This window comes from Salvelinus sp. IW2-2015, unplaced genomic scaffold (genome assembly GCF_002910315.2).
Source record: "Salvelinus sp. IW2-2015 unplaced genomic scaffold, ASM291031v2 Un_scaffold5260, whole genome shotgun sequence".
Taxonomy (NCBI): domain Eukaryota; kingdom Metazoa; phylum Chordata; class Actinopteri; order Salmoniformes; family Salmonidae; genus Salvelinus; species Salvelinus sp. IW2-2015.
The window spans coordinates 25,948-30,527 of NW_019946525.1; the positions used below are offsets into that span (position 1 = coordinate 25,948).

A 4,580-nucleotide genomic window follows, 5' to 3' on the forward strand; every position below is an offset into this window, starting at 1 on the left:
ACACATCTATTCATTAGTCTCTATTGTCTGTCAGTCAGTAAATTTACACACTCATCATTAGTCTCTAATTCGCTGTCCAGTCAGAATACACATCCATTCATTCAGTCTCTAGTTGTTCTGTGCAAGTCACATTTACACATGCCATTCATTAGTCTTCTATTGTCTCTGGCAGTCAGCATTACACATCCATTCATTAGTCTCTATTGTGCTCCTCGTTCACATCTTTAGATGCTGCAGTCAGAATGTACAGCTCATCTCATTGAGTCTCTATTGATTTCGCAGTCAGGGCATTACACATTCCATTCATTTAGTCCTATTGATGTTCTGGCAGTCGAGAAATTAGTCATCGCAATTAACCATCCTTCATTATCGTCTATGTTCGGTCAGCAGAATAACATCGCATTCATTTATTCCTATTGTTTGCTGGCAGTCAGATTACACCTATTCCATCTTAGTCTCTATTTACTGGCAGTCAGAATTACACATCATTCAGTTGAGTCCCTTATTTGTCTGTCAGGTCAGAATACACATCCAGTTCATTATCTGCTTATTGTTCTGCAGTCCAGAATACACATCTCATTCATTAGTCTCTATTGTTCTGGCAAGCAAATTACACATCTCATTCATTAGTCTCTATTGCTTTCTGGAGGTCAGAATTACACCATCCATTCATTAGTCTATTGTTCTGTCAGTCATGCTTTCACATCCATTCATAGTCTCTATTGTTCTGGCAGTCAGCCATTACACATCCATGTCATGTAGTCTTATTGGTTCCTGGCAGTTCAGAATTACATCATCCATTCCATTGTCTCTATGTTCTTGGCAGTCCAGCTATACACATCCATTCATTAGTCCTATTGTTCTGGCAGTCAAGCATTAACACATCCATCATTAGTCCTCTATTGTTCTGGAGTCAGCATTACACATCCATTATTAGTCTCTATTGTTCTGGCAGTCAGCATTTACACATCTATTCATTAGTCCTATTGTTGGCAGCAGAATTCTAGTTGGGTTCGTTAGCATATCCCTGTCAACAGGGGGAGATATAAACCTGACAAACACACACACAGTCCTATCTCCCTCATACACACAACAACACACACAGTCCTTCTCCCCGCATCACACAACAGCACACACAGTCCTTCCCCTCAACACACAACAACACACAGATCCTTCCTCCCTCAATTACACAACACACACTACAGTCTTTCCCTCATATACACAACCACACACACAGTCCTTTCTCCCCTCACAATACACAACACACCACACAGTCCTTCTCCCCCCCTTCCACATATACACAACACACACACAGTCCTTCTCCCCTCACATATACACAACACACACACAGTCCTTCTCCCCTCATATACACAATACACACGTCACATATACACAACACACACATCACATATACACAACACACACATCACATATACACAACACACACATCACATATACACAACACACACATCACATATACACAACACACACACAGCGACTCAGTGTGAGGGGATTATGTGTCTGTCCTCAGTCTCTTGGCCAGTCTGTCTGGAGCTGAAGCAGACTCAGTGGAAAGTGCTATATCAGCCATATGCTGCACACACACACACACACACACACAGTTTTGTATTGCTATCCTTGTGGGGACCAAATAATTGATTCCCATGCAAAATCCTATTGTCCTAAACATAACCCTAAACTTCACCCTAAACTTCACCCAAAACCCCTCATTCTAAAACTATATCTATCCCTTACTCCTAACCATAACCTTAGTTCTAACCCTACACCGAATCCCTAAGCCTAAAATAGCATTTTTCCTTGTGGGGACCGGCAAAATGTCCCCACTTGTCCGAATTTTCCTTGTTTTGCTATCCTTGTGAGGACCTCTGGTATCCACAAAAATAGTTAATCAAAAACACAGACACATTCTCAGCCACATTCTCACATACTGTCACGTTCGTTGATGGAACGATCGGACCAAGGTGCAGCGTGGGAGGCGTACATCATAAATGTATTAAATGAACACCAAAAAACAAGAAAGATAAACGACATGTAAAGTTTTGTAGCGCTAACACAACAACTATACAAAAACAAGATCCCACAAACTAAGGTGGGAAAAAAGGCTGCCTAAGTATGATCCCCAATCAGAGACAACAATAGACAGCTGCCTCTGATTGGGAACCATACCCGGCCAACAAAGAAATAGAAAAACTAGAATGCCCACCCAAATCACACCCTGACCTAACCAAATAGAGAAATAAAAAGGCTCTCTAAGGTCAGGGCGTGACACATACAGTGCATTCGGAACGTATTACGTTACAGCCTTATTCTAAAATTGATTAAATTGTTTTTTTCCCCCATCCGTCTAAACACAATACCCCATTATGTCAGAGCAAAAACAGGTTTTTAGACATTTTTGCATAATGTATAAAAACAAAAGGAAAATTTATCACATTTACAACAGTACAGTAAAAGTTTGGAAAACTACTCATTCCGGTTTTTTTATATTTTTTACTATTTTCTCCTTGTAGAATTATGTGAAGAATCAACAACTATAAATAACAAATATGGAATTGTAGTAGCCCAAAAAAGTGTTTAAACAAATCAAAATTATGTTTTTTGAGATTCTCTCAAAGTAGCCACCCTTTGCTTGTATGAACTTTGCACACTCTTGGCATTTCTCTCAACCAGCTTCATGAGGTACTGGAATCGATTTCAATTATCAGAATTATAGGTGTTTTCTTTGTTAATTCGTCGGAATTTCTTTCTTAATGCGTTTGAGCCATCCAGTTGTTTTGTGTGACAAGGTAGGGTGTATGTAGAAGAATAGCCCTATTTGGTAAAGAGACAAGTCCATATTATTGGTCCGAACAGCTCAGACTAAGCAAAGAGATGACAGTACATTATGCTTTAAAAATGATGGTCAGTCAATCCGGAAATGTTAAGAACTTGAAAAGTTTCTCAAGTACAGTCGCAAAACCATGCAAGTCGCTATGATGAAACTGTTTCTACTGAGGACCGCCAACAGGAAATGGAAGACCCAGAGTTACCTCTGCTGCACCTCTGCTGCAGATCATTAGAGTTAACTCTGCTGCACCTCTGCTGCAGATCATTAGAGTTAACTGCAACTCAGACTGCAGCCCAAATAAATAATTCACAGAGTTCAASGAACAGACACATCTTAACATCAACTGATCAGAGGAGACTGCGTGAATCAGGCCTTCATGGTCGAATTGCTGCAAAGAAACCACTACTAAAGGACACCAACATGAAGAAGYGACTTGCTTGGACCAAGAAACACGAGCAATGGACATTAGACTGGTGGACTGTCAACTGTGGGACCTTATATAGACAGGTGTATGCRTTTCCATCTGACCAATCAATTGAATTTACCACAGGCTGACTCCAATCAAATTATAGAAACATCTCAAGGATGATCAATGGAAACAGGATGTACCTGAGCTCAATTTCAAGTCTCATAGCAAAGGGTCTATATACTGTTTTTTATTTTTAATACATTTGCAAAAGTATCTAAAAACCTGTTTCTGCTTTGTCATTATGGGGTATTGTGATGTCATTATGGGGTATTGTGATGTCATTATGGGGTATTGTGATGTCATTATGGGTTATTGTGATGTCATTATGGGGTATTGTGATGTCATTATGGGGTATTGTGATGTCATTATGGGGTATTGTGATGTCATTATGGGTTATTGTGTGTAGATTGATGAGGAAATGTTTTATTTAATCAATTTTAGAATAATGCTGTAAAGTAACAAAATGTGGAAACGGGGAAGGAGTCTGAATACTTTCCGAAGGCACTGTATCCACTGAAATTATTCACTTTATGTTTGTGTGTGTTGCTTAATAAACATATCCTTCCCTCTCTCTCTACTCTCTCAGAGGAGGTTGTCTAGGTTTGGGTTCTGGACTCAACAAACGTCAGACAGAGAGAGCTCAGAGGACAGCGACATTGCTGGTACACACAATACTTCAGAAATACTATACACACACACACACTACACCTGAAGTTACTACAGGCTCCTTTAAAAGGTCCCAAGAAGGCCTTGTTGTAGCTATAGCTGTGGTCTGTTTCTAAAGACTTTAAAAGACTATAGGCGATAAGTGACTTCTAAATGAAATGTGTTCATTCATGAGGAGCAACAACTCTTGTTGTTGTGTGTTATAGAGGTGATGGAGATGCTTCTGGACCATGAAAAGAGCAGGAGGTCAGCATACGTCAGAAACAAGGTCAGCATGTCACATCTCCCATGTCTTCCACACACGCTCAGTCTACTCTCTCTCTCTCMCTCTCTCTCTCTCTGAGCTGGTTTGACTAAATCCAAGTGTATAATTAATGTGTGTGTTCCTCAGAAGTCAGCTGTGGTGAAGGCTGCTAAGAGACAGAGTGACAGAGAGCAGAGTGGTGAGTGTGCAGGGTTTACTTCCACCCCAACACTAAAACAGAACACTGAGTCAGTCTGATGATGTCATCATGGTTCTCACCATCAGAGCCCAGAAAGAAAAGCATGAAACAAGGAGGAGAGAGAGAAGGGAGGAAAGACAGAAGGGAGGAGAGA

At 40.4% G+C, this 4,580-nt stretch overlaps 1 long non-coding RNA gene across 2 annotated transcripts; it reads left to right on the top strand.

The window, feature by feature from the left end:
- The first annotated feature begins 3,094 nt into the window (after positions 1-3,094).
- LOC112078103 (uncharacterized) lies at positions 3,095-4,470 on the top strand. 2 transcript variants are annotated; one of them, XR_002895593.2, is made up of 3 exons: positions 3,095-3,979; positions 4,190-4,251; positions 4,378-4,470. It is a non-coding gene; the product is annotated as an uncharacterized lncRNA (long non-coding RNA). The 2 variants fall into 2 exon arrangements; XR_002895592.2 differs by having other exon boundaries at positions 4,375-4,445.
- Positions 4,471-4,580: the final 110 nt, after the last annotated feature.